This window comes from Leptonychotes weddellii, chromosome 10 (genome assembly GCF_054177405.1).
Source record: "Leptonychotes weddellii isolate Sample4059 chromosome 10, ASM5417740v2, whole genome shotgun sequence".
NCBI lineage: Eukaryota > Metazoa > Chordata > Mammalia > Carnivora > Phocidae > Leptonychotes > Leptonychotes weddellii.
In genome coordinates, this window is record NC_138378.1 from 98711501 (window position 1) to 98730844 (window position 19344).

A 19344-nucleotide genomic window follows, 5' to 3' on the forward strand; every position below is an offset into this window, starting at 1 on the left:
CCATCTAGATCTTATTTACTTAACAGTTCCTTAATATGTTAATTAAAAAGCATATATAATTGCCATATCATGTTTGTTTTTTAATATGTGGATAGCATATTTCAATATAATTGGGTTTCTTTGTAACTTTATCTATTTCAATTTATGTTTCACCTGCCCTCCAAGATGAATATGGTACCTAGGGACACATGGTACCAAAAGGAGAAGAGGGAGGAGGAGAAAGAGATTAGGAGGCAAGAATCTGATGGACTCTGAGGGTATATTGCACAGGACCATTCTATAGGGCGCCCTGCAAAAGAAAGAAAGATATTCAGATATTTACAATGATGATCCTCATAAAACAGCACTCAATTAATTCTGTGCTGTGACCAGGAACCAGAGATCCCTACTAGAGGGTTGTGCCACCCTACACAGCCAACTTCCAGAGAGGGCAACAGCCAAGACTTGGGCTCTCTGCATCATGGACACATGGGCAAACTGGCACAAAGGTACATATCTTGTCACTTTCCCCAACCTCTGCCATAATACACTTCATTGTTCATTTGCTATCTCTTCGCATTAAATTAGAATTATCTCCTCCATGTCCTCAAAACCTGCTACCATCTACAGCACTGCTTGACAGCCTCTCACTTTTTTTTTTTTTTTTAATCCTGTCCCCATTACTCTGACCTCCCAGGTTTTCTGCCTTGTACCTCTGGTTTTCTTATTCTCCCTGCTTCACCCAGGAGTGATCCTTACAGCCATCAGTCGCTCTATGGGAGCATGCTATATTAACAGCTACAGATGTCCCCAAACCATACCACCTGCCCTGCAAAAGGTGTCATCAGAGTACAGAGATGAGATGAAGTAGGTGGAGGTGGCATAGCCCCTTCTGGAATCCTTTGGTGGGTGAGTCTGGCTCATCGCATCTATCTCAGGCAAGCAGTGAATATCTGTCAGCCTCCCATTCATACGCCAGCTTCAGGTCTCCCTCCCATCATAGCTTTTGAGTTCTGATAACTGGAGGAGCTTATAAGCAGACAATGAAATCAGTGCCCAGAAAATATAACTGGAAGAAGCTGAATTTGCATGGAGAAAAGAGCACCTATATGGAAAATATAAACTGCCTCCCTCATTAGAAGGGAAGAAAGAAGAGTGGACAGAGGAGGAAAGGAAAAGGGTAAGTAAGAAAGGAAGCTGCAAATCACTTCTCATTAGAACATCATCCAGATTATCTGAACAATGGAGAAACAAGATAGGCAATGACAGACAAGTAGCCCGAGCTTCTAGATACACTAGACATGAGTTAGCTACAAGGAAAGCTTAAGTAGGTCTGTATTTCTACAAATATTCTAATTTTCTGGTACAGGAGTTCTTCAAAAACCAGTTTTAAATTGACCACAGAATATGTTACCTCTTCTGCCTCATAGGAAGACACTCATGATGAAGAGAGAAACAAAATTACAATGGTTAAAAGTGCTATGTGTACCCTGCAAAATGATTATTTACAAATGCCAATCAGACCTTGTTATTCTCCTGAGTAATACCTTCCAAGAAAGCCACAATGCACTTAAAATACACGCCAATGTCCTTTCCCCACTGTATCAGACCTTCTGTGACCTGGCCCCTGTTGACTTCTCCCATCTGATCTTGGCCACTCCCCACTCTTGCTCATGGCATCTACCCCAGTCCCCTCCTGCTCATGGCATCTAGCCATACTGGCCTTTCTGTTCCTCAAACAAATTACATTTTCCCACCCAGAGCCTTTGCTTATACTATTCCTCTGCTTGGACTTTCTAATTCCCCAATGTTTCCATCATTAACCCTGTCTGTAATGGTTCATTTTATGTGTCAGCTTGACTGGGATAAGGGATGTTCAGATACCTGGTTGACCATTATTTCTGTGTGTCTGTGAGGATATTTTAGGAAGAGGTTAGCATTTGAATCAGTAGGCTAAGTAAAGATCATCCACACCAATGCAAGTGGGCATCATTTAATCTGTTGAGGGCCTGAATAGAGCAGAAAGGCAGAGGAAGGGTAAATTTGCTCTCTTGTTCGAGCCAGGATATCCATCTTCTCTTGCCTTTTTGACATCAGTGGTCCTGGTTCTCAGGCCTTCAGACTTGGACTGGAACTTACACCATTGGTTCCCCTGGGTGTCAAGCCTTTGGGTTTGTACTGGAATTACACCACCATTTTACCTTCCTGGGCCTCCAGCTTGCAGATGGCAGACTGCAGGATTTTACAGAAGCCTCTGTAATCATGTGAGCCAGTCCTTCATAATATTTCCATAATCTTTTCTTTTCTCTTTCTTTTTCTTTCTTTCTTTTCTTTCTTTCTTTCTTTCCTTCCTTCCTTCCTTCCTTCCTTCCCTCCCTCCTTCCTTCCTTCCTATCCATCTATCTATCCATCCATCCATCCATCCATCCCTCCATCCTATTGGTTCTATTTCTCTGGAGAACCCTGACTAATACACCTTCTCATCATTCAAGTTTTAGCTTCTATGTCACAATAGTAAAGAGACCTTCCCTAGAGCACCAAATTAATGCTACCCCATTCCCAAGCCCCCTCTATGCTTTTACCGCACTTCATTTTCTTCAGAGCACCGATCTTGCATGAAATTCTTGTTCCTTTGCTTACCTTCTTCTGTCTACTCCATATGAGCAAGGGCCTTATCAGTCTTCCACTGCCATTAGAAGACCACCCAGCACATAACAAGCACAAAATATATAATTGTATGGACTGAGTTAATGTTAAATGACTCTACTTGCTTAGGATGAGTCAATAGTATAACTACGTGCCAAGTTCTGATAGTTGGAGCTGAAACCTGACCTGACGGGTAAGCACATAATCACTCACAGTCCCAGAAGAAATCTCCTTTCTAGAGCTGCAGTATACCAGCAACAAAATACCTTATTTTGTACCATTTAGTTAGGATCATCAGCCAAAGCCACCTACCATGGGAGAATGGGTGGGGAGAAACACAATAGAGTTCATCGTGAACTATGGTACAAATACATTAATTTGATTGGAGAAAAATACTACTATTGCCATCTTATACACTAATTTCATGCACTAAGAGTCAGCAGGTATCATAAATCAAATGTGACTTTGGAAGTTGGGCAGACTCAGGTTCACACCTAACTCTTGATCTCTGCTATAGAATGAATTGTGTCCCTCAAAATTCATATGTTGAGGCCCTAATCCCCAATATAACTGTATTTGGAGATAGGACCTTTAAGAAGGTAACGAAGGTTACACAAGGAAATAAGGGTGGGGCCGCAATCCAATAGGACTGGTGTCCTTATAAGAAAAGAGACACCAGAGCTCTCTCTCCCCACATGTACACACAGAGGAAAGGTCATATAAGGACACAGTGAAAAGGCAGCTGTCTGCAAGCCAAGAAAAGATGTCTCACCACAAACCAACACTGCTGCCACCTTGATCTCGGACTTCCAGCCCCCCAGAACTGTAAGAAAACAAATTTCTGTTGTTTAAGTCACCCAGTCTGTGCTATTTTGCTGTGGTAGCCCGAACAGACTAATGCAACCTATAAGCAGTGTGATCTTGCATCACTTATTAAACTTTCTAAGCCCAAAGTCTATAAAACCAGGAAGAGAAATCTCAGTTTGCAGGATTGGTGTAAGGCCTATCGTGAGTTTTATGGAGAGTTTAAAAATAGGTACTCAACAGGGGCGCCTGGGTGGCTCAGTTGGTTAAGCAACTGCCTTCGGCTCAGGTCATGATCCTGGAGTCCCGGGATCAGGTCCCACATCGGGCTCCCTGCTCAGCGGGGAGTCTGCTTCTCCCTCTGACCCTCCCCCGTCTCATGCTCTCTCTATCTCATTCTCTCTCTCAAATAAATAAATAAAATCTTAAAAAAAAAAAAATAGGTACTCAACAGTCATTGTGGAGCCCACTGTGATCTGCCAGCATGTGAATCACCTGTTAGCATTCTACTGATCGCTGAAGGTATTTGTCTCTACTACGCCAAGTGAGTAACCAGTTAAAAAAACTAGAATGGTTCATCAACACTCTAAAGGACATACAATTTAGTGGTGAAAGTAAATTCACCACAAAATAAATACATGGGAAGGAGGTTTTTAAATTCTGACCAACTGATTTGCCTTTATAGACATATCATGTATCAATTTGGAATACTCAAGAAATAAAATAAATAATCTTGCAATAAGTATCCAGTAACCATCTGAATACCAGTGTCACTTTTTGATAGTAAGTGTTATTTCCTTAGGTAACTCAGTTGCCTCTCCGGGTTTCAGTGTCCTCATATGTAAAAAAAGGAGAAATTGGCCTACATTATTTAAAAGGCCCTTCTAGCTCTGAGTATAGGGTTGTATGGGTCACCATTCTTTGAAAGATAAGGTAACGGACACACTATCTGCAGTTATCTGCTTTAGGGATATTTCCAGTAGAAGACAGATCTGTAAAGATTCATCTCTCCCCTCTCTCACCTGACCCTCCCCCCCAAATCCCACCTTCTGATCTGTTGCACACATTCACAGGTCAGCCACCCAGAGTTAGCCGTACAGTCTGGAGCAATGAAATCAGATAATATCTTTAAACATCCCCAGTACTTTAGTCTCTCAGTAATACCACCTGCTCTAAAACTATGGCTTGAAAGGTGATATTAACATATAACTCTTGGGCTTGTGTTTATTCTCTGGTGGGAAATGTAAACTGTCAGTGCTGATCACAATCTTTCATGGCTCAGATCATCATCACTGCACCAGAAAACATGTTTTGATATAATTTAGCCCACCCCTAAACACCCAGTGCAATTCAAGATTTGCATTGTGTCAGGTCTGCATGCAAAGAACCTTAGTGCCTGGGAAAGGCTTAGAGGACTTATGGGTGCTTACATCTCGATTCTGAGTGCACGACAATAGAGAAGGGCTGGATTTGCTGTGTGTGTTCACTACAATACCCCAAAGGATGTGTTTTTCTCTTTTTAAAAGAAGAGGGTGTTAACTGGGTATTTTATTTTTTCCTGAAAGGTTTGAACTTGCATATGAGGCATTTGGTCAGACAACCAAAGGATTTGTGTCCCTTCTGATAAAACACAGAATTGTGTTCTATGCCCTGCAGAACTCTCCACAGTCTTCTCTTGATGTGATCTCAAGTCAAGAGTATGACAACATGAAAAAGCACATTTCATCCCTAACATTTTCCTATGGCTGAAGCTTCCAATGCCGTGTCCAAAATAGTTACTCATATTTATTTTGTGTGTTTTTCTCAAATCACTTCAATGTTGTCCCTTTCGTTTCACCACAAATAAAACCCATTTTATATTACAATTATTGAAACATTTAAATTGAATACTGTAATCTTTGTCATGTATCTGTATAATTCAAAGGTTGTTCATTGAGAACATGCAAGTTTTATTTCCTCTCTTACAAAATATTATCATTCACTAGACACTTTCTCTTGAATGACTCTAAATAAAGCAAGGGAAAGAATTCATTGGCATGAACTATAACTACAGATACATAAATACACATATATGTATACACATATATACATTTATACACACATACATAAGTAAAAGACATCAAAGTGAATTATATTATTGAAAGTAATACTGTTCATTGTGCAAAATTTTAAACAGACTAGAAAAGTATAAAATAAAAAGTAAAACTTTATTCTCCTCCCCATTTTCTATCTCAATTCTCCAGAAATAACTAGTATAATTTTTTGTGTATCCTTCCAGAATTTTTCTAAGCAAATACCAATATGTGTATATATATATGCATATATATACAAATATATTTGTATAAAAATGCATATATATATGCATGTATGCGCACACATACTACACTTATCTTTATTAACTAGTGTTGATATCAATGCTAGAAGTGAATCATATAAACTGATTTTTTAGGAACCCAGAAAAAAGGCCCTGACATTTTTAGATCATGGCTGAATCATATATAATAATAGCAGATATAGTAATAATAATAAAAACAATAATAATAGCAGATACTCATTATTTAGTATTTACTATTTACCAGTCCAGTGCCTAGCATTAACCACACTTATTACATACATTATCTCATTGAAACCTTATAATAACTCTATGAGATATGTGTTTATCCAGGTTTTTCAGATAAAGAACTAAAGCTTAATGAAGTTAAATAACTTGTCCAAGATCAAACAGTTAGTGACCAGGGCAGGACTGCAGAAACAACAATCTTAATATTTCTACCTTTTTGTTAGATTTGTAACCTTGAAAACAAATTATAAATAAAATCTGCATTCTCTGGGAAGATATGAGAAAATGAGAAAATAAAGTATTTGCTAGTATAAAGGCAGAGGGAAAACAATTTTTTGCCCACATAGACATTTATTAAGTAGATGCAAAAAATAAGTTCTTTTGTAAGTCCCAAGCATTCTCCCCAGGGGGCAGCAGCGTGTCAAATTTTAAAGCTTTGAAGAGAAAGCAATGGTTGTCAACTTTGGTGACTCCCTCTTTGTAACTGTCCCTTTCACCGGAACTCACATTTCCCTTTCCTCCTGCCCTACCACATTTCCTCATTCCTTGAGTTGAGAAAAGCCAGCAACCCTTGCTGACTTTCTTTTCCTATGCCAGCATCTTGTCCAGGTCTCCTTTGCAGGAAGTCAAGTTAGGGATCCTTGTCTCTCTCCACCCTACCCCCAGGCTCCCTTCTCACCAATCCCCCAACCCTCGCCAGTTCATGAAATGTACTGTACATGACTCCAACCCATCTGCTGGGTAATCTGTGTACAAATTCAGGGCTGCTAAGGGGTCACCCATTCCTGAAGAAGAAGGCATTCATTACCTTTGCATGTTTAAGTAGGCTCGTGAGATACATTGAGTTTAGCTTCAAAAGGTAAATAACTTGGAAGTCATCACTCCAGTCCTTACAACAAGAAAAAGTAAACAAATATCTCATCACAAAAAAGAAATGGTAATTATGTGCTGAAAGGGAGGTGTTAGCTAATGCTATGATGATAATCATTTTATAATATGTAAGTATATCAAATTAACACATTGTACCTTAAACTTACACAATGTTGTATGTAAATCATACCTCAATAAAACTGCAACTCTTCTTTGCCCTTTAGAGAACCAATATCATAGGGTAAACTGCCATCCCCAAATCTAGAGAAACAGACACATCCACAGAGATGTAGCATCTGACATTTGCTTACCTGCAGCAGAAGCTTCTGGGTGCCACAAGTAGTAGGACCATTTACTTCAGTAATTTTTCCAAACTGCTGGAGGCTCAGTGGGGGCTAGCATGACAGTGGGAAGTTCCTGGGGGACACAAAAATAAGGGTCATCTCCCCACTTTCAAGGCCTTTCCTTCCAGGAACCCCCACCAAGTTCTCCTGGTGAAGATCCAAGAAAGGTCCCCTCATGGCCCTGGCAGGGCAAAGGGAAGAATACCCATTGAGAAACCACTCCAGATTCTTCTCCATAACAAAAGCATACTCTGCAGGGGCAAAGACTTGGTTGGAGGGAGGAAAGATACCGAAATCTCCTTCCTTCTAGCAGAAGAAAATCCCTCCCTACTCCAGCCTGTCTATCTCACCAAAAGAAGGGGAGGAAATCCATAGTCAACTGGAGACAGGGCTTCAAGGAAATGGGTTTGAAATGCTGCAGACAGGAAAAGGAGTAGGGGACAGGAAGGCTGGGGAGGAGTGCTATAACCCTGAGGAGGGACACAGATACTTGTGAAAGCCACAGCTTTAAGGACAGGCCCACTGCGAGACTGAGACTTTATCAGAAGTTTGAAGAATGATCCCTCTCGCCCACATGCTACTAGCACACCAGTAAACCTCTGGTATAATGACAGTGGAAGAGAGCTGAAATACACAGTCTCTTTCTCAGAAGCAACACAGACAGAAGCCCCAAAGCCAAGGGAGGAGCCAAAACAAGGACACTAAATGACTCTGAAGCCTCTGTTACCTATAATTACAACAAATATTAAATATGGCTCAGCTCCTAGCCAGGCGGACCCAAGCCCTCACGTTAAAGACCTATTTACCTCGTAACTATTACCCATACAACAAATCTAGCTTTCAACAAAAAGTTACAATGACAAAAGGTGAGAAAAGACACACTGAAGAGACAAAGCATCAAAGCATCACAACCAGGCTCCGATATGACACAGATGTTAGGATTATCAAACAAGGGCTTCAAAATAACTATGGTTAATATGTTAGAAGGTCTAATGGAAAAGGTAGAGAAGAGACCAGATTGGTAATGTGAGCAGACAGGGGGACTCTAAGAGTGAACCAAAACGAAATGCTAGAAATCAGAAACACAGTAAGACAAATGAAGAATGTTGTTAATGAGCTCATCACAAGACACAGCACAGATAAGGAAAGAAGCAGTGAACTTGGGGATGCCTGGCTGGCTCAGTTGGTAAAGCACGTGACTCTTGATCTCTGGGTCATGAGTTTGTGCTCCACACTGGGTGTGGAGCCTAGTTTAAAAAAAAAAAAGAAGAAGAAGCAGCACTGAACTTGAAGACAGGTCAATGGAAATTTCCCAAACAAAAATATAAAAAGAAAAGGGAATAAAAAAAAATAAATAAAAACAGGGCGCCTGGGTGGCTCAGTTGGTTAAGTGACTGCCTTTGGCTCAGGCCATGATCCCGGAGTCCTGGGATCAAGTCCCACATCGGGCTCCCGGCTCAGCAGGGAGCCTGCTTCTCTTTCTGACCCTCTCCCCTCTCATGCTGTTTCTCACTCTCTCTCTCTCTCAAATAAATAAATAAAATCTTTAAAAAAAATAAAAACAAAACATCTAAGAACTGTGGTACAAAATCAAAAGGAATAACAGCAGTTTGGAAAAATTACTAAAATTACTAAATTTACTAAATTACTAAAATTACTAAAAAATTACTAAAAATACTAAAGTAAATATAGCAGAAGAAATATCTGAAGTAACAATGACCAAGAACGTTCCAAAATTAATGATAGACATCAAACCTCTCCCTAGGGAAGCTCCATGCTGCAGGGACATGGCCTACTTGTGTGTCCTTTATTTCCCCCACACAAATCTCTTGGTCCCTGGTATCGAAACTGGTTTTAAGGGGAGGGGAAAAGGTGGCTGTATTAGTTTCTCATGACTACTGTCACAAATAAGCACAAACTCGGGGGCATAAAATAACAGAAATGTGTTAAAGTCCTAGAAGTCAGAAGTCTAAAATCAGGCAGGGCTGGTTCCTTCTCTAGACTGTTGGGGAGAATCTGTTGTCTTGCCTTTTCTAGCTTCTGGAGGCCTCCTGCATTCCTTCTGGAACCACTCCAGCCTCTAGCTTCTACCCCTACAGCTCCTACTTCTCTTCTGTAGTCAAATATCCCTCTCTTTTTTTCTCTCTGTTCTAAGGACAAGTGTGATTACATTATCTCCTGAATAATCCAGGATAATTTCCCCATCTCAAGATCCTTACCTGCATCATAGCTGCAAAGTCCCTTTTACCATATATGGAAATACTCACAGGTTCCAGGGGCGCCTGGGTGGCTCAGTCAGTTAAGTGTCCGACTCTTGATTTCAGCTCAGGTCATGATCTCAGGGCCGGGAGATGAAGCCCCCCCATCAGGCTCCTTGCTGCAGAGTATGGAGCCTACTTAAGATTCTCTCTCTCTCTCCCTTGCACTCTGCCCCTCAGAAATTACTACCTGGATATCTCTGGAGGCCATTATTCACCCTATCAAAGCACCCTTTTGGGGTTGGGACAAAGCAGGGACAACAAAATGACCACAATATACTTCCATGAATCTGGCATTCACACACAGGACTGAAGATTATTATGAAGCTTAATACTGAACTTCACACTAGCTACTAAGGACACCAAAGAGCTCTAAGAAAAATTTACTCAAAGTCTTCCAGTTAGACAAGATGCACACAAGAAATGTTGGTAAACGCTTGCCTCCTTTGTTTTATAAAATTAAAAAGTCAGGTGTCATAGCCCTCTTTCATTCTGATAAGTTCTACAGATACTAATCGCAAAACAGATGTTGTCTTACAAATTTCCAACATTAACTCATAGGCAAGGCTTTGATTATCTTCCAACTTGAAGGTTTATTTTTAAAAAGTGGGGGAAGCAGCTTATTTTCCCATGGAGGTTGGCAAGGCCTGCATTCATTCGATGAAACAATGAAATTCGTGAACTTTTAAGAATTTATTTCAGAGCACGAAGATGTCTTTAACACACATTCCTGTCACCCTAGGTGACAGGCCCTGGTATTATTAGAAAGAGATCTGAGAAAAACTAAGGGAAGGTAGTTTCTTTGTACTAGGGAGAGAAGCAGAGGAACGGGAGGTGGCTGGGCTATATATAGATGGAAAGACATTTGTAACATTTTTAAAAATCAGTACCATTGGCACCAACCCATAAGAATGAATGCCAGCTGAAAACAAGCCTTCCGCCCTTTACTGTGCATATCTCTTGCTATCAGCACTGAACATGCAGCAAAATTATCATAAGAAAAAAAACATGTTAGTACTCTTGGTTCAGTATTCTTTATATTTCTGGACTTCCTTTGGGTACTGCAGTTCATATAATTACTCTACAGTGTTTTTTAAAATCACATTCATGGGGACGGGGAATAAGAAAGCTCCCAAAATAGCAACAGTGGAGAGGCAAAGCTTCCCTTTGGAGCCAGGGATGGAGATGGAGATGGGAATTAAGATTCTGAGCATCAGGGTAGCCAGCAGCTGGGTCCTGTCCCACGGGAATAAAGGGTCTTCTCATCCACCTTTTCTAAATTGCAGATCTCTCCTCTCATTTGACCACTTCTTCCCTTCCCTCCTTCCTTCCTTTCCTTCCCCCTTTCTCCTCTCCCCCCTCCTTCTCTCTCTCTCTCTCTCTCTCACAACGCCCCCACACACACCCCTCTCTCTCTTCCAGGACCCCCTTCACTCCCTACAGCTTCAACTCTATTTCCTAGATGGATGATTCCAAATTTATTATCCCAGTGGAACTCTTCTCTCCAACATGAGTCCCATTTTGGAAATGTCCTGCCTTTGCATAAAGGTACTTTCACATATTTTCTCAAATAGATCCTTATAAAGTTATCTTATTAAAACCTTTGAAGTTGGCATTAAAACCTATGTTATCCCTTATGGATACATGAGGCTAGGATTCTCTGTTCTTTTCTTTTTCTGCTTGACTGCCATAAGCAACTGCCATTGTGCCTTTTTTGAAATAATGCAGTCAAACGATTTGGCTGATACAGAGAACCAAGAAAATAAATGGCAAAATTATTAACACCTGATTTTTTGAATGATTTAACAAGTCAGTTTAGTTAAAATTACTAATTCAGAATCTGCATGTGGACAAATTAAAGTGTTATAGAGCTTGTGATGAAAAACTAGTGTTTCAACGTACACCGTCTCACCAACCGCCCACCTCATTACATTAGCCCAGGCTAGAGTTCCACTCCTGTGAGCACTCAGAGCTAATGACACTATCGCTCTGTGCCCTGGTTAAACAGGACAGTGGCACTGCAAATAATAAATGCAGTCAGGCATTAGCTAATTGACAGGTGAAAGGCAAACTAGAAGTTTTAGGGCATTCTGCAAATTTGGCCAGACCAATCCTGAAGCAACAACAAACTTTGCAGAGATCAATAATTTTCATTCTTTACCTTCCAGACTTCTGGCTGCTTGCTTCTAAAAGTGCCACTTCTAGGAGCTTCTCTTTTGTAGAATGCTAACTCACATGTAAAGTATGAGACTAGCCAGGTCTTTCTGCCCTGATCAACACCTCCAACCACATGGGGAAGCTGACAGGTATGGCATGGACTTCCAGTTCAGGTCCCAAGCATCAAGCCTGCATACCATGACCTCACATGCTGCCACTAAAACCTGGCACAAAAAGAAATTTATTTCTGTGCAGATGCTGGGTCGAGCCTCATATTGGCAGGCAACATGTGTTTCTGTTGGCTTGGTCTCCTCTGAGGCAGATTGTTCAAGTCATAGAGGGAGTGTTGATTTTATGACAGACCCAAATGAGCCACAGGGCCTACCCACCTAGCGCATTTAAAGCAGGTGGAGTGCCAGGTGAGTGGCACAAGTAATGGGAAAAACCAAGGGCCCCCCCCCCAAGTCTTGGAACACACCCAGTTAGCCATAAAACAAAGAGATCCTTAAACTAAAATGTTATACAGAAACATTATCATAGTTTATTCCTTATCTTCAAAAGGACTAAAAAGTGAAATAGAACATTATCACAAGAAGTTAATGTCTGCATCTGTGGGTGCTCCATGGTATGGTCATGAGTTACTAATAATTATAGACGTACTTGATCATATGGTGATTGATAAAATTTACCGAGTGGCAATAACTTCATCAAGAGCTTTTTTGAATTTAATCCTCACAAAACGCTGTGACATAACTGGTTTTGCACTCATTTTAGAGATAAAGAAGCTGTTGTTTGAAGGTCACATAGCTAATGATAGACTTTGTCTGTGTTTTTAACCTCTACACAATACTGCCTCTTAACCATGTTCAACTTTTTAGAAAAATAGAATACTAAATGTCATTAAAAAATACAGTAAGACTACAGCTGTATTTGCTCATTTTCAGGCAGCTTAATGCTCTCAACACTTTTCAAAGATGGTACCTACTTATATCTACCAAGTGTACTGTTATCTCTAGATTGTTTATCCCTAGAAAAATACATTAATCTATAAGTTGCAGTTGGAAATTATATTAAGTACCTCTCCAAAAAATTCTTGTAAGTGCAAATTAACTCTGTTATTCTAAACCCACTTGTTGCCTTCCTGCTCAAGAACTACAGACATGCTGAGAACAATATTTGTCCCATGCTTTCTATTCATGGGCTGGAAAACCCAATCCCATCCCCACTGACTGATCTTATTATTCTCAGGTACAGCAGAAGGGAAACATCCTCATCCTCTGGGCACTTTCCTTACGTGATTTCCAATTTCTGTGGTAGGAAAAGATGTGTGCAGAATTGCAACAGTCTAATTTCCATTTGCTTTTATTTTCCCAGTTCCATTTCCCACCCCATCTCTGCTTTAGATCTTTTGTTTTAATTTAGCCAAGTTGATAGACAAGTATTCTAGAGTGGAAGAAGAAGAAAAATAGATAAGGAAGCCCCCCCCCTTTTTTTTAAGGAGATTGTAAAGAAAAGAAAGTAGACATAAGTTCAACATTCTGGGAGTGTTAAGATAATTTTAAATAAAATTTCTCTAGCCCAAGAGTAATAAGAAACAAAGTGAATTCATCATCATAATAATAACTAAGAGTGTGAAGGATTACCATGTGCTGAGTGGTCTAGATAGAATACTCACTAAATGCCCCAAACCTGTAAACTAGATAAGATTATCTCATTTGGGTTGGTGAGACTCCTTCACAAGCTTTCTGACTCTGTAGCATGTAGCCTACCCTATGAAGGGCTTTAGGCAGACCTCTATTCCTACCTTTATCACAGCATGGTGTGATTCATTATTTGTTCAACAATTATAGTCTGAATACACTGTGAGCTCCATTAAAGCAGAAACTGGACCTTCTTTATCTCCTTCTCCTCAGATCTTTTCAGAATTCCAGACCATGGTGCATGCCCAGTTAACGCCTCTCAAGTGCATACATTAAAGGTAGAGGAAGGGAAATACAGGAAGCACAGAATTTCATTTGAGGAGCTTTAGAACTAGAAACACAGTCTGTTCTGTGGAAATGATAGGATTGTGGCCCTAAAACACCTCCAGTTCCTAGATAAACTTGGAGTCTTAAAATACTTGCATTATCAAAAATTTGTGTTTGAGTATGTTTAACTTCTGGCTCACCAGTATATACCGAGGGCTGAGCACACAGTAGGGACTTAATGCACTCTGTTTTTAAATGAATATCAGAAAGAGACTAACAGAGGGAGGATTTCAGATATAAGCACAAGTGTTTTTTCATAGTTTAGAATCAAAACACCTCTGAGTGAATGCCTTTGCCTCTGCTACATCTAGCTGTGGCCCACACTGGAGTTCCTCTTCCAAGCCAGCCATCAGGACAAGCCTTTTCCACTTTCTCATCACTCAGTGTTGTGAAAAGCAAAGCACAGTCCCATTCAAAGGGAGCACTCAACAGATCCACCAGACCCCTTCCTAGAGGAGTAATATTAATTTCCAAGCAGGTTCAAGTTATAACCTGTGCTGGTCCTCAGAATGCCAATTGTTTTCCTTGACTGTTCAATCTTCTTGTAGCCAATTTTCATCATGAAAACTGGACCTACAAGACCAGTGTGTGCAGGTTTCAGATGCTCTACCATTCCACACAATAACAAATTGCAGAGTTCGTCCTTCAACCTGATACCATGTTAGGTCCTTTGCACTGATGCTATATCCCTATAGATAGAGGTAAAGGATTTATTCCCTCTCTTAGGAGATCAGTGAGCCTGGGCTGGAGTCTAAGTTTCATGCATACAGTAGCTAAAGGAAGGGCTCTGAGATTCTCCACAGGGCTCCATCTCACAACCCTGAGACCATGACCTGAGCCAAAATCAAGAGTTGGAGGCTTAAACAACTGAGCCACACAGGTGCCCCCAAACCCTGAGACTCTTCTTTATGGAAGCTGATATATGCCAGCCCCAAACAGTAGGGAGAACAAAGCTCCAATTACTAGCAATGGCTAGAGCACACAAATGTGAATGGTGGGAGAAATCTTCCCAAGGGTTCTACAAGACACAAAAAATGAGGGTAAGGGGGTAGCAATGGTACTTCTTGCTAATTGTGCACAGCCAGGAGAATCCTAACTTTCTCAAATTAAGTAGAAAGACTTTTCAGGTTTTATCCAGGGTGGTGATGTTGCCTATATCATCTGTACTCTTTTTCATCTGGGCTAGATAAGGTGAATTGATGACATCTGCAAAAACTTTTGGAATTCACCAAACTCCCTAGATTTAAAGTCAAAAATAAACCTTTTTAGGTAATAATTTTTCTGAATCTGCAGTCTGAGGCAGCTCTCTTTCTGAATTAGAACAGGAGGGAGTCAATGGACAATAAGTCTATGACGTGCAAGCTTAACCAACTTGTGTGGAGCTGAGCTACTCCTTGTAAGAAAAATACCAGACAGGTTTAATCTGTTCAGATAGAGCCAATAAGCACTGATATAGAGTTCTTTTTAAGATAGCATATAAGTCACAATCTAATTTTGTGGTATATACAAATAGTTGTACACCATTCTTATCTGAGTAACATTATAAAGTATATGAAATACAATGGGCATATGAGGATCTGATTAAGTTAAAAATCATTCTTGTCAACCTAATTTTATAGTTTAATAACATCCTCATTAATAAATGCTGATTAATGGGGGGAATGTCTGAACTTAGTAAAATCTCTCAGTTACAAAGTATAAAGAACCATTACAAAAACAGGTACTTGCCAAGAAGAAAGTGTTAACAGGGTCTAAGTTGTAGATTACCTTGTATTTCAATAAATAGGTAAGAAAAGCATATAACCAACTTTATATCTGAATTTAAATGCTGCTCAAGTAGCACTTGCAAAGAAATCATTGACTGTCTCTCATAAGGAAGGCTGGAGAGAGATGGAACAATGGTAGATTTTGTACTAGGTACCGGGCTCTGCCGTGTACTTGCCATCTAAAGTAAACCTCACATGATTCTGCAATCATTTCATCATTCAACTATATTACCCAGATATTTGAGTACTTACATGTGCTGGACTCTATTTTAAACACTGAAAATTCAACAGTGAATATAACAGACAAGATCTCTGCTCTCATAGATATCTGTCAAGGGCAGATCAATAATAAACCAGTAAGCAAATAAGTAATTATTAATTTTCTACAGTAACAAGTGCTACAAAGACAACAAAAGAGTGAAAGAGAATAGAAAGGGACCAGGTTTTATCCAGGGCAGTGTTAGGTTGCCTCTATCATTCACCCTCTTTTCTATGCTGGTCAAATAAGATGAGTTGATGACACTGGCAAAATCCTTTAGAATTCACTGAAGTCCCTGGATTGAAAGTCAGAATCAGTCTCTTTAAATAACGATTTTCTAGATCTGAGAGTCTAAGGCAGCTGCCTTTCTGAATTAGAACAGGATAGAGTTAGAACAGGTAGAGAATGGGCAAAGATGGGAAGTGCCACTTTATTAGGACTTCCAAAAAATGCCTCTGAAAAAGTCACATTTGAGTTGAGGCAAGGAGGATGATAAGCGCCTAACCAACACAAAAATTTAGGGAAACAGTATTTGAGGCAGAAGAGACAGTGGCAGAATGAGAGAAGGGGAGAAGAGCAAGGGATGAGACTGGTGAGCTAGCCAGAAGTTGGTAACTGGAATCTTTGGGGGCACGGGAAAGCATTTGGATTTTTTCCAAGTGCAATGGCAATATATTGAATAGTGTTAAGCAGGTTAGTCATATATCATCCAACAGCAGAAGCACCTTAGGACAAGGGAAGAAATGTTTTCTAACACTCAGAACACTAAGAAGTCACAAGGTATCACTAGTATACAGGAAGTTCTTGCTCTCCGGGTAAGAGTGGATTTAGTTTTAACACCTTTTCTTCACACGCACACACACTCATTCACACACCTATGTCCTCCTCAAGCCTGATCTTTTACTTCATGATATCCTTTGTGGGAAGGAAAAACTTGGCTTTTAAGATAAATAACACAATTCATCAAATGCATTCTGAATAATTACTAAAAATCACACTGTTCTGGGTTCCATGAGAAAAACAAAGTTAAATGTGACATGATCTCTGGGCTCTAGAGTTGTGGAATATAATTATTACTACTTGGTACTAATAAGTTTGTCATAGGGTACTTTGGCACTTGTTAGAAAACATTTTTCAGGTCATCCTTCTCTACTGAAATCTGAAAATTACACTATTGTTCTGACATATGCTATACAAGAGTCACATTTTATTCTGTATAAATTTTGGCAAAAATATCACTGCATAATAGTAACAATAAGTGATACTTCAGAATCACATTCTTATTTCCTATCATTTTTCACTTAATTTTTTTACTCAATTTAAAATTCACTAATGACATTAATTAAAGCTAGAGTACTCAGCAACTCTGGAAACATCTGCAGAATAAAATGGTGCATTTGTATTTTTAGAGCAGTTTTCTCTGAACTCCAGACTTTGAGTGTGGTAGATTCCAGATGTGACAGTAGCTAGCACAATATTCATTTTTCAAACAGATATATCAAATGAGTTTGTATTCTTCAAGATAGGGCTAGTATTATACATGGGTCATACAAAGAGAGAGAATGAATGCAGAATTATAGAACTGGGCATTTAAAATTAGGCCCATCAGATAGATATAGACTATATAATTCTTGAAACCATAACCCACATTTAGGAAATGAGACTAATGGTGCCCATTGAGAGATGGAGCCCAACAAGTTTAATAGGCTGAGGATAAAAGGGAAGAGGTGAGCATCCCAAAGAAGATTCTTCTTTGATTAAATCCTATGAGAAGTAGCAGAGATCTGTGGTTTGGAGGAGCTGCTATCCTTGGATGGACAAGCACTTCAATTTTGTGAAGAAAGTGAAGGGTACTTTCCCCAAAGATGAGCCCCTAGAATCCTTCCTCCAATTAGTGCATATATGCTCAATAAGGAAATTTTTTGTTGTAAAGAAAGCTTCTTAAGTCACAAATGAAGACTTAATAAAACAACAACAAATGGTCTAAACTGAAAATTGTGACCTTCCTTCCTCTAGAAGCATCTGACCATCCAGATGCTTCAAATGGAGCCCTACATGAATGACAGACAGACTGGCCTAGAAGATTTCGAAGGATCCTTCCCAATCAGCCATTCCAAGAACATGGATGAACGTCCACACTTTGTTGAGTGACAGAAGTCCCACTACTATTTAAATCCCAGCTCAAATTACTTTAGAGCCTTCATCATTAACAACAACAAGAACATGTCATTAAAATATGCTGAGTTGTTTCCAAACTCCAAAAGAAATCATTTGCTTTTACTGCCCTCTATACAATGCTTGTTTCTTTTCTATTCATTTTCCAGTCCTGCTTCTCAAACAGATATGCTCTGTTCTTTCAACTACCTTTTGAGATGTGTCTTATATACTCCTGGCCATGTCATTGAGAATACCACTGTCCATGACCTACATCTCTTTTCTACCTCATCTCTTCTATCACATTTGATACCAGGGGCTCCTCAACTACCCTCTCTTTACTTGTAACACTCGAAGTTCATGAAGAGGGTGTTTCTGGATGAGTTTAACATTTGAATGGGTAAACAGAGTAGAGCAGATTGCTGTCCCTAATTGGGTAGCCTTCATCCAATCAATTGAAGGCCTGAATAGACCAAAAAGGCTGAGTAAGAGGGAATACCTCTGGACTGTTTGAGCTGGCACATCAATCTTCTCCTGCCCATGAACTGGAACTTAGACCACTGGTTCTCCTGGGTCTCCAGCTTGGGACTTCTCAGCCTCCACAACTGTGTGAACCAACTTCTTATAATAAACCTCTCTGTCTCTCTGTCTCTCACTCTCCCTTTCTCTCTCTCCCTCTCTCTCTGCATGTGTGTCCTATTGGTTCTGTTTCTCTAAAGAACCCTGACTAATATACTTCTCTCTCTTAACTAAGAAGCTCCTAAAGAGCAGGAACCATTCCTTGTGATTCTCTGCCTTATTTTCCCATGTCTAATGTCATGCTTTGCATGCTGTGGGTATTGTATAAGAGTTGTTAACTGAATCCCCAGAGAAAATAAAATCTGTTGAAATCCTTTACTGAGAGTGCGATGTATTAGTATAAGCAATACTGCTTGTCATGCCCATTAGAGCTCCCAGCAAGCCAGGGCATTTCCTATGGACAAATAATTTGAGTGGCCCTGGTCACAGTGAAGAAGAGGAAGGGGAGAGCCTTTTCCCTCCACAGAGGGCTGCTGAGTCAGTTTCCCTAAGGAGGCTTCCCCTGTGTTTGCAATCACTTCAGTATTTCTAAAACCAAATTGCCACTCATCAAATCAGAATCAGAGAGAAAATTAAAGAACTGGAGTTCCTGAGACTTTGTAGATTATTCCACTCAAAGGATAAAAACTTCATTTTTTTTTTTTTTTTTAGTACAAGAATGATGAAGGAAGGAGGAGACAAAGAATAGCTAGCATACCCTGGGCAAAGGCTCACTCCAGAAACTATTTAAAAAGCTACATGGGGGGCGCCTGGGTGGCTCAGTTGGTTAAGCGACTGCCTTCGGCTCAGGTCATGATCCTGGAGTCCCAGGATCGAGTCCCACATCGGGCTCCCTGCTCAGCAGGGGGTCTGCTTCTCCCTCTGCCCTCTTCCCTCTCGTGCTCTCTGTCTCTCATTCTCTCTCTCTCAAATAAATAAATAAAATCTTTAAAAAAAAAAAA

The 19344-nt window shown here is 40.0% G+C and overlaps 1 long non-coding RNA gene across 6 annotated transcripts in view; it reads right to left on the bottom strand.

Moving 5' to 3' along the window:
- LOC115939333 (uncharacterized) overlaps positions 1-19344 on the bottom strand; it is a 558748-nt gene that overhangs the window by 468753 nt on the left and 70651 nt on the right. For 5 of the 6 annotated variants that reach the window (XR_014138276.1, XR_014138273.1, XR_014138274.1 and 2 more), the window contains exons 2-3: positions 7171-7276; positions 6798-6878 (exon numbers count right to left, since the gene is read on the bottom strand). The exons of the other annotated variant lie outside the window; for it this stretch is intronic. This is a non-coding gene — a long non-coding RNA (uncharacterized LOC115939333). The remainder of the gene's footprint in view (positions 1-6797; positions 6879-7170; positions 7277-19344) is intronic. 6 annotated transcript variants of the gene reach the window in all.